Source organism: Pinus tabuliformis, chromosome Q (genome assembly GCF_031772625.1).
Source record: "Pinus tabuliformis cultivar Carrire ecotype Pingquan chromosome Q, CPIR1, whole genome shotgun sequence".
NCBI lineage: Eukaryota > Viridiplantae > Streptophyta > Pinopsida > Pinales > Pinaceae > Pinus > Pinus tabuliformis.
The window spans coordinates 905,751,739-905,763,312 of record NC_142296.1 but is presented as its reverse complement, the minus strand read 5'-3'; positions in this window follow the sequence as shown (position 1 = coordinate 905,763,312).

The window sequence follows — 11,574 nt, the reverse complement described above, 5'->3', positions numbered from 1 at the left end:
CCCTTTGCTATAAATAGTCCCTCATAACTCATTGTATAGGCTTTTGGTTAACCGAACTTCTACTAATACTATCTTGAAGAAGGTTTGGACAGTGTTGTAACACGCCTTGGCTTCTCCATTGCATGGAGCTAGTACATCTCTTTGGAGGAGTAGGTAGATGTGGCTGTAACGTTCCACTGTTGGGGCTAGCAGGTTTACATGGATGTATTGTATGATTGTGACTTACACTTCTTTATATGATAAGAGGCAACACATATTCATGCATATGTTGTTATTGTAGTTGTACTGCTCCATTTGCCTTAATGATATATGGTGTTTAACTTGCGTACATGTGTATGAACTGATTTGTATGCAATTATATGAATCTTGTTGTTAATGTTGTCACCGTCCGTGTCGACTGCTCTGTCGGACATCAGACAAACCTTTCACTTGAAGCTTGCTATAACAACTGTCGCATTCGTCTCGGACTGATCCGTGGGTGTTGTACGTGTTATCTTACCTTGTATGATGTGACTGCTTCATCTGAGTGGACTGCTCCGTCGAACGCTGTGCATTTCCTTTGTGTTGTGTGTTCCTAGCCGAGTTAGGACTGATCCCTTTCAACCTATAACTCACCTTCACCTCCTTCCCCTTTCGAAGTGTTGGAACCTCTCATGCACCTTCCTTGACTCATTGCATCAGTCACACCCTTGCTACTGACAGAGTTATACTACTTGCCTCTGTGCAACATTGCGTTTAAGGCATTACCTTATGACCCACTGTTAGGACTCCTACACCAAACAGCCTGAGGTCTAATTGGGACTTCTTACCGGGGAGATCCCCTTGACATGTTTGTGATTCCAGCACCGTCAACATTTCTGGTGCTAGAAGGAGGGCCTAATGACAAGCTGTGTCCTCTCATCCAGTTTTGAACCTTTGCATATCTTTCATGGAGCCTCGCACTCTTATTCCCCCGAGGTGTTTTTTGAATCGTCAAGATGTCTCCATCTCGAGGAAGCTTTTCGATCTCTCGTCCACTCACAAGTATGATGGTGAAGGTGAAGTGGACTAGCTTGAGCACTTATATAACTTTCTTTTCATATTGTATGAGGAAGATGATTTTTTTGACGAACAAGCTGGTTTGTTGCTTGCATACACACTTCGCAAATCTCCATTTCGTTGGGTGTCATGCACTCATTTGAGCACTTTTGTGATCTCATTGAAGACATGTTCTATCATTTTGATCGAGACTATCTTCACCGGAAATTTTTACAGCAATGGAGGGCTCCACATGAATCCATTATTGATTTTTGGCAGCGCTTCCGTGACTTGCAGTTTCAAGCCCCGAAGAGCCAAATGGAATTTGCTCATCTTTGGGACCGGTTCGAGTATTGCCTTAAGAAATCTGCCCATCCCAAGAGGAAACTTGATATCAAGCCTTGCTTAACATTCTTCATTGATGGAATTGTGCAATTTCATGTGGGAGCGGGCACTATCTCAACTGACTATCCACCTCCCTCTCATTCAACAGCTCCGCCACTGTCCAGTGATGTTGAGGATCATGCTCACACACCTGTTCATCCTTCATAGTCTCCCAACATCACTCCACTCGATTTTTACGCAGATTTGGTTGTGAGTCCTTCAAGTTCTCATATGCATTCTTTTCTTCGACCTCCGTCTTCGCACTCAAGTGTTCCTCCAGATGATGTTGTCTTATGTTCATCCATTTCGGACTCTCCACTTGTTGTAAACAAGGAACAACTCACTGACGGAGTCGGTGTTGCACAACCAACATGTGCTTTCATTCATGAAGAGTATGAGTGGGAGATTTAACATCAAAACTCAACTAAGGATGACTCCCTTCTGTCTGAGTCCCCTCCATTCTTTCCTAACCTCTTTGGTGAACTTGCCATCCATGATTTTGCATGTGTATCTTCATCCATGAATGCACCCATTGTTGATCACTCACAGGACTCACCGGATGTTAGTCCATCATTCGACAACGGAGAGGATAAGTTCCTCATTGAAAATCCACTTGATCCTTCATCTTCTCTTTTCGGAAACGCAGAGGGTGAACATCCTTCCTTATCATCTACCCCTCTGTGTGATTCATAAAATAATGAGGATGTCGACAAACATCCTAAATTTTATGATCTTGGTTGTCGTGATCTCTTCACCTCATCATCCGATCACGATGTTCATTCAATCGTTGTTAATCCATCTAAGCCACTAGTCTAAGAAGATCCACCTGTCAACGAAGTTGAAACCCCACAGACTGTTGAGGCACTTCAGCCCGAGTTGATGGTTACGTCAGGCCCTCGCTGTCCCGAGGTTGGCTTCACTCCCGATCATGAAATTATTCAATCACCCAAGGCTCCTCATCACTCATCTGTATGCATTGAAGATCCATCTCATACACAGAGCACACTTCCTCCACTCGAACTGCACGATCCCATTGCTCATGCATTGGAGGAGTCTTACATTGCAAGCACTCATGTGCGACGCAAGTTATCTTTGTTTCTTTCGTTTGCTTGCTTATCTCAGTCAAGAGTGTGCTTATGCTTCAAAGTTGCACGTACTGTCACACAACACCACGATAAGTCCACGGACTGCTCGTCATGCACATGCACTCACTTATGTCCCGTGGACACTTTGAAACGAGCTGGGTAAAGTGCAAGAGGGCTTGTACAACTATCACTACTTGCTTATCTGTCATCTTGCCTCTGTATGATAAGATTGTTACTTTTAGTCCATGATACGTTGAAGGAAAATATGTACCGTTCAAAGTGAACCTTGGTGAAAACACAACGCTTGTGCGCTAACTAGTGTCACCTTCTCTAGTCGATTGTTTTTGGGTTAACCCTTGTTAGCTCAATCAAGTAGAGTAAGGTGAGGGGGAAAACTTAGCAGGCACGTCAGCGATACAATAAACTACTTCTCTACTGGAACAACCTCTTTTGCTCTCAATAAGTCGAAATCCCTCTTCCGCCTCTGAAATGAATAAGTGTTATGCATAGTGAAAAAAAAAAAAATGAAAAGTCAAAAAATTCAAAATGAAAAATGAATAAGGCGAAAGAAGAGAAAGGCTTCAGGGAGGTGATACAAGTAACTCCACCGGGGTACTGACCAAGCTCGCTGGTAGTGGAGCCATGGTTGTGTTCCTATGTGACTGCACCGGGGTACTGTCCAAGCCTCCTGGTAGTGGAGCAACACTAGAGATGAAATTAAGACTCTAACAACTATGTTGCTTGTACACCAATATACCCCTCAACCCCAATCGAAATAACTGTGTTGCCTTGGCTTGGAATGTGTGTTAATCGACCAAGAGTCTGGCAGATACTACATCTTACAATCAAGCTAGTGCGAAGCCAAGACGAGCTGAGAGTTGAACAATACTTCCGGAGGTGTTAGACTTGCTTTTCACGAACAAGGTCCATTCAAAGAGCTAGAGTTCTACCAGTGTGTCACCAAGTGTTGTAGCGGCTACAACCACCCTCCAAAATTTTTCCTTAGCCTATTTTGGAGCCTCCCTACCAACCTTCACAGCAGCTTGCCTTGCTTCGTCAAGTCCTCAAGCTTCAGTGTCTTTCTTGCTCAAAGGCAGCCTGTCAATCACAGTTTGATCTTTTCCCTTCACAGGCTGCTCACTCGGACTTGGTCTAGCTGCAGGCTTAGCAACTTCCCCTTGAAAATTGCGTATTTCTGGAGGGAAACCAACCTTCCCTCCAGAAATTGTGAAATCCTCTCTAGCAGCCTGTTAGGCTCCAGAATTGTACAATCCTGCCAGCCAACCCTCCCAACTAGATTTGCACAAATTTCCCCAACAGCAGGCTATTCAGCGCAGGATTTATGAAAATCTGGGCAGCAGTCAGCTACTTTGCCCAGAAATTGCATAGATCTCCTAGGTAGGTAGCCCAACTCCCAGCCAGAAATGCACATTTTTCTCCAGCAGTCGAGCAGTCTCTTGCATGTGCAGCTGAGTTGACCGGTTCCCTCTGGGACTGAGCAAAACAAACTTGCATGCGTGGGTTGCTTCTCCCAAGGAAGCATGCAAATGCATCCCTTGTTTTAGGGATCTATGTTTAGCAGCTGGAGGTTACATACAAGGAGCAATTCTGAAACCTCCCACCAAGTGTTGCTCCCCCTAGATTCGTGGCATGTGCGTCACAACATCGATGTTATCAAAACTCATCAACCAGATGTTGCAGAGCTCATTCCTCACATTAACCTTGTAGCTCTGACATCCCACACCACATCTAGGAGCAGTTGGCACATTCAGCTAAGTTGTTTTGGGGTAAGCCCACTTCCCATGCCTTCTGTTACATTTCTGTCGCTTTTTGGGTTTTCGCTTGTATGAGTACTATTTTCTTGAGTTCTTTAAATGCTTGTTGTGGTTTACATATATACTAGCTTGTCCTAGCTCTTTTTTAGTTTTTGTTGCTATCTCACTATTGTCGCATGAATAAAACTATTTTGCACGGACATTCACCCAACCGACAAACTGCCTCACCCACATGCATGTTGATCTGTTTTTTGAATATTTCATTCATTTTTTGCATGCATTTTCAATTACTTCTACTATCACTTAGTGTCACCATGCATTCACTAACTTACTTCCTTTTAGTCGCTAGCGAGTCGAGCCAACCTTGGCCCGGGCTCTACCTTCACCAAGGTTGCATTGCACAATCTGGGAAAGGAAGGCTCACCTTCCTCTCCAGATTTGTGCATTCCTGCCTGACACTGGCCTCTAGGACTGTTTTGCGCATTTCTAGAGGATAATGGCTACTTGGTCCAAGAAATTGCGTAGATCTGTCCCTAGGCCAACAGTCCTTCCCAACTGGAATTGCGCATTGCGTAATCCCAGTAGTCAACAGCCATAATGGACTATGCATTGCGCAGTTCCAACAGTCAGCTAGTCTCCGAGCAGCCCAGACTATGCCTTGAGAAGTCTTGGCAGTTAGTCTCCCGACCTCCTGGCCAAAATTGCGCAACCTTCATGATCATTCACTCAGGTATGTTGCAAGTCAGTTCTCATGTTCATTTTGGTTTTCGACTGACAGATTGCATGCTATGAGTGTTTCCATGTCTCCAAGTATCGCAGGTGTTCATATGCCTCTCAGTAGTACAGGTACAATGGTTTCAAGGAGAGCATAGACGAGGACACCGTTCAGAGCACACTTGGGGATGCAGTCGATCAAGTGTCTATGAGCTTGCATACTCATGAAGACATCAAGCTATTTGTAGACAAGGACATCAAGCGACAACATCACAACGAGCAACATCATGAACAACATACCAAATGCAACGAATGCAAGAGGAGGGTTGTTGATAACACGGAGGTGGAACAAGGTTGCAAGCTCAAGCAGGTCCATTGATGATGAAAGCAACTTTGGAGACTCCGGCTATGGAGTGATGGCGCGACATGAAGATCGCATGAAGGCAGAAGATGTAACAAAGAAGGAGTTGCATGTGCTAAAGTAGCAACTCAGGAAGAACATGAAGCTGCACAAACAAACGAATGAGTTGCAGCAGGATCAGGAACAACAGTGGGCGCAACATGCGCTCACAGATGAAACTGTGCCCGGACAAGTTAAAGATCCATCCCAGCAGCTAACACGGAGCAGACATGGTGAGCAGTGTGGTTGATCACATGCAAGGGATTTAGCAGCATGCATGTCATTGTGCGCACGCATGCAATCCAACCCATTCAACACACTCACCAAGGCGAAGACAAGAAGCAAGTCCAACTGGAGCTGAACGGGTACTTTGGCAAGTTGATGCACATGACCACCAGCACACACTTGAAGATCAGGACAGAAACTATGCATTAGTGTGATGCCGATTCAACTGCACCCAAGAAGACCATGCGCATGTTAGCAGACAAGTTGGATGAAGGGGCCAAACCAATGCACTGATCGCAACGAAAGCAAGAGTTCGCTTCAGCAAGATGTCACCATGAGGTGCATGCAGACCATCACGGACAACCAAGCTTGGCATCAACTCACCAGCTTCACCATCACAAGCATGCAAAAGAGTTGGTCTCAGCACAACAAGTCGAGTGTCAGTGATGTCTTGCAAGGCTTGCTCAAGCCATGTTGTCTCACATGAGTACATGTGCATTGTAATGTTGAGCCATGTCAAGTGTAAGTCAAGTGTCAATAGTTGGATGTAACAGTCATAGAGTAGGTGAAGATTCATAAGGATAGTTGAGATGTCACAAAGGAGAATGTCAAGGGTCACCCCACCCTTTGCTATAAATAGTCCCTCATAACTCATTGTATAGGCTTTTGGTCAACCAAGCTTCTATTAAGACTATATTGAAGAAGGCTTGGACAGTATTGTAATGCACCTTGGCTTCTCCACTGAACGGAGCTAATACATCTCTTTGGAGGAGCAAGCGGATGTGGCTGTAGTGTTCCACTGTCGGGGCTAGCAGGTTTACATGGATGTATTGTATGATCGTGACTTACACTTCTTTATATAATAAGAGCCAACACATTTTCATGCATATGTTGTTATTGTAGTTGGACTGCTTCAGTTGCCTTAATGATATATGTTGTTTAACTTACATACTTGTGTATGAACTGATTTGTATGTAATTATATGAATCTTGTTGTTAATGTGTTGCATATGTTGTTAATGTTGTCACCGTCTGTGTCGACTACTCTGCCGGACATCAGACAGACCTTTCACTTGAACCTTTCTATAACAACCATCAAACTCGTCTCGCATTGATCCGTGAGTGTTGTATGTGTTATATTAACTTGTATGATGTGACTGTCGCATCTGAGTAGACTGCTCCGCTGGAAGCTATGCATGTCCTTTGTGTTGTGTGTTCCTAGCCGAGTTGGGACTGATCCCTTTCAACCTGGAACTCACCTTCACCTCCTTCCCCTTTCAAAGTGTTGGAACCTCTCATGCACCTTCCCTGACTCACTGCATCAGTCACACCCTTGTTGATGACAGAGTTATCCTACTTGAATCTATGCGACATCGCAGTTGGTGAGCTCCACTATTGCAGCAATAATGCTACAACTCCTGGGACTCCCTTCTTTACTTTTATCAACCTGGTAGTTCGTAACAAACTTGGAAGCGACTGTGCTGTATGCACAAGTACTAGCTCTTGCCGCAGCTGTCACTTGGTCAGCTGGCACAAGTCCGCTAGGGGCTTAAGCCAACTTCTATAAGCTCTAAGAAGAAGCTTTTTAACTGATGGACGAAAGCTAACTTAAAGAAGGCTGATCTATTTGCAGAAAGAAACTGGAAAGCAAAAAGGAAACATAAACCCTAGCAAGCCCTAATTCTACCAGCTAACCCTACTGATGCAAGAAAGAGGATGCAAGCTACTGAAAGAGATGCCATTGATTTCTAGAAAGGTAAATACATGCATCTAAGCTACTTCTACATCAATATCTGAAAGAAACCATCTTTTTGTATTTTTGAATAAGTTGTCAGAGTTATTATGCATATGATTTGACTGTTTTTGGTTGTGCAGAGGTGGGTATGCAAGAAGAAATGCTTGGGAAAGGTCAAGAAGGTTCAGAGAGGGCCTAAGGGGTCCCTAACACCCTTCCATAGAGTTTCACCGAGTTTGGCTGTCAAAAAACCTCATTCGTGAGCCTCTACAGGAAGTCTGCAGGGGTTCTACAGGATCTCTGCGATTTTCTATAGGATGTCTGGAATTTTCTACAGGATGTTCAGAGATGAGGTTTTTGGTGGATGAATGGAGAGGGAAAGGTGAAGGAGTGAGTGTGGAGATAGGGTGAGGATTGGAGATGGTCTAGAACTCGGTGGATGGAGTTGTGGACAGGTGAAGATGGCTGGGTTTGGTTCAAAGAAGGCTGAAGCAATGTTACACATAAGATTAGGGTTATGGGAGCAAATGGCGAACTGAAGGCAAGGATTCTAAGTAGAGGGTGGAGTGGATGGTGCTAATGGAGAATGAACAGATGAAGGAGTGGTACAAGTGCACTGCAAGGTGTTTCTTCCAACCAATCAAACGAAGACTTGGAATTTCAAAAAAACCTAATTACGATGACCTAATCTGCCAACTGCCAGCAAAGAGAATGAATCAGAAGTGTGACCTACAATGAAACCGTGTATTTTAGCTCATGAAACTAAGAAAACGAAAGTCTGAACTTGTAACCAACTTCTACGTATGGAAATCAAACACTAGCGATTGCATGGCAAAGCAAAATCAGTGTTTTTGTGGGCAACAAAGTTATCCTGATCCCAGCTCCAAATCCTACTAAAGGAGAGGTGAAACCAGAGATGTTTGATGGCCCTTTTCTTGAAGCTTTTTCCTATTAACAACCTATCAACAAAATATGAGCATTCAAAAGTCTATCTAACCATTTACAGTGACCTAGTTAATTAGCAAACTTTAACCTACTTAACAGAAATGTTTTTGCAAATGCATAAAGAACAACTAACAATACATAGAGGAGGCCTTAGCACTCGGGTTGGGCCCAACCCCAAGAGCTGCAGGCTCCTATAAAGAACTCAGATCTGATACCAAGTAAAGCTGCTTATCATTATTCAAAAATAACCATCATAAGAAAGTTGTACAACAATAAAACAGGCTGAGAAAAATGACAACACTATAGTGCAAAAATAACAATAGTTCCAAAAGTAAACTACGAAGGCTGAGGCCTTCCTATTTGTACAATACGAGGGGGCTAGCAGCCCTCCTAGATTCAAGGGACTCGGCTGTCCCAACTGCTAGTGAATAGTCACTCCTCCAAAATCTGCTTGGCTGCCTTTAAAACTCGTTTTGGTGGCCTGTGGAGCTCGGTGTTGAGGGTGGAGATTTCGAGGAAGGCCATTTAATGCAAGAGACAACCTCCCTACGAATCCTCACCTCAAGCTTGGCTGTCAGCTGACCCATGATTGCTTGGTTTTGCTCCAAAATTTGTCCAAAAATCCTGAAATAACCACGTATTAGCCTCCTAGGTAGAGTGACCACCCTTATTCATTCAAATAACATAAACATACTAGGAAAACATGCATAATATATGAAAAATGGAGGATTGAACAAGGATAATTAGGCAAAATGAGCCCAATAAGTTACCCAATTTGGGGGCTCATCATCACCCCCTGCTAAATCGGTTGCTCATCCTCTGAGAAACTAGTCCAGCTCATCATCCTTGATGGCTTTGACCGCCTCCCTCACGTCCCAGGCCTCTGCTGTGATATCCTCCTCTCGGTCATGGAATCCTGCCTTCTTTTCCACTTCCTCCCATTGTCTACCTTCCTCCTCTTCCTTTACTCCTTCTAGCAATCCCAGAAGTAAAGGAGGACTGAATTTCAAGCCAATCCAATTGGCCTGCAAGTCCTACATCAACTTTTTGTAGAGAGGTACCCTTGCCAAGGCCTCCCTCATCCTAGTGGGAGAGTGGTATTCCCTTATCTTCAAGCTGTGAGGCAGTGTGTTCCACCACCTTGTGCAGGCATGCATACAGTTTTCTCCCAACAGTCTCTCCATGTCCTCAAAGTGGGCAATGGCCTGAGCCTGTTGCTCAATGTATTCTGTAGCTCCTAAGGACTGTTGGCCAAGTGCTGGTGGGCGCTTATCACTGCGAGGGGTCATCCGGCTCTGCTCTGATCATGAGAGGCTCACTGAGCTCTCTGCCTATGATACTGCGGACCTCTGCTGCTCTCTTCTCCTCATGGCTCATCCAAGAGGCCATGGCCATAAGCTAGATATCTCCTAGCACCGTGTTGGGATCCCATGCATTCATGTCCGGAAGGGCGAAGTTGTGCAAGTAGAACTCTGCCAATTTGGCCCTATCCTTAGATGAACTACTGCCACATAAAGCTGCAAACTGATGATAATTTTGGAAAGGGGTGATGCCCCTTTGAGCCAAGGTATTGATTTGAAACTATAACCATTGGTCCTTGAGGTAAAGGGCATAGGATTTGGCAGGCTGCCTGCACTGCAGAGCTTCCATTGCCCAGCTGGCCATGCAGGCTAGTTGGGCCTCCTTGTCTTGCACCTGCTGTTTCAGAGAATGTATATGCATCTCTTGTTCCTGTAGCTGCTGCTTCAGTGCCTCAATTTAAGTCTATGTCCCTACTTTTCTTTGTTGTTCATAAGGGGTATCTGTGGCTGTTGTGGGCCCCTCCTGTTGCTGTTGTTGTCCCAAGATATGAGGCTTGTCTTCCTTTCCTTGCCCCTGTGACTGTAGCTGTCATTTGAGCTGCTCATTTTCTTCTTGTAGAATGACCCGTTGGCTGCTCTCCACATGTCGTACCATAGCCAATTCTCTTCTGGCCTCTTTGAGTTGCTCCTCCAGAGGACCTATATCTGCTACTCCCTTGGACTTAGCGATTTTCATCCAAGTGTGGGTCCTCACCCTCTCTTCCTCTAGTGCAAGGAAAAGTGGCACTATGAATTTCTGAGGAATGATCTTTCCGGCCTCCAAGAAGTTATAATAGGAGCCCAAGCTGGGCTGGGGGCTAGGTTCCATAATGTGCTCTACCTCTTCTTCCTTCTGTGGTGATTTGGCTGCCTCACCTTCCATTTCTTCGGTCTCCTTGAGCCTAGCCAATGTTTCCTGTAGAATAGTTTCAGCATCCTGTAGAGAGGTTTTTGTGTCCAACCTTTCCATTCTCTCCCTCCAGGTGGATGTCTTCGAGCTTCCCCGCTCATAAGTGATGGATGCCTTGGAGGGGGACCTCTCCTTTGGTGTGGTAGGGGTGTCTACAATGGTGATTGGTTCTTTGGATGGAGGTTGGGGTCTGCCGGTTTTAATTCTTACACTTCTTCTTGCCTTAAAGTACAGGGGAGGCTCCCTCTTTCGCTTTTCCTTCTGCTTGGGGGATGTGCTTAGGGTGGCCAGCACAGCTGCTGCCTCCCTAGCTAAAATCTCAGCCGATTTCTCCTTCTGCTGCCCTTTCCCCGGACTTCCTGTAGAAAGTCCTGTAGTGGCCGTTTTCTGGCTTCCTGTAGAAGCAGTTTTCTGACTTCCTGTAGAAATAGTCTGCTGGCTTCTTGTAGAACCAGTTTTCCCTGATTTGGCTTGCTTGGCTGGGGGTGCCTCCTCTTTGACTTTTGCTGTGGTTTCCTTGGGTGTGCCTCTACTTGTTTGTACCTTTTCCGTCCTCTCTGCCAGGGTTTTCAACCATTTCTCCCTTGGCGTTGGTGTTTTTACTTTACTCCCAGCTTTGGCCTCAGCAGCTTGTCCTTTTGTTTTTCTTGTGACTTTTCCTGTGATGGCCTGCCCTGGGTTTTCTTACCCTTAGCTTCCTTACCTTTATTTTTCTTCTCTGCCTCAATATGCTCCTTCTCCTCACTGCTGGATGAAGTGAGTTTTTCTGCCAGAGTCTGGATATCATCATTCTTGGTCATATTGTGGAATCTCCTAGGAGATAGGGACGGTGTAAGTATGGAGGGCATCTTCTACGAGGAGCTTGATAAGCCCATGATGGGCCAACTGGTCTGGTGTCCCCTCCTTCAGTTTTGTGCCACACTCAATCAATGACTGCATGAGGAAGTATGGGATGCTCAATTTTTGTTCTGAGGGAAAATCCATCTTATGCCTGAGCTCAGTTAACAAGCAGAAGTGATAACCATACACAATACTAAATCGCCCC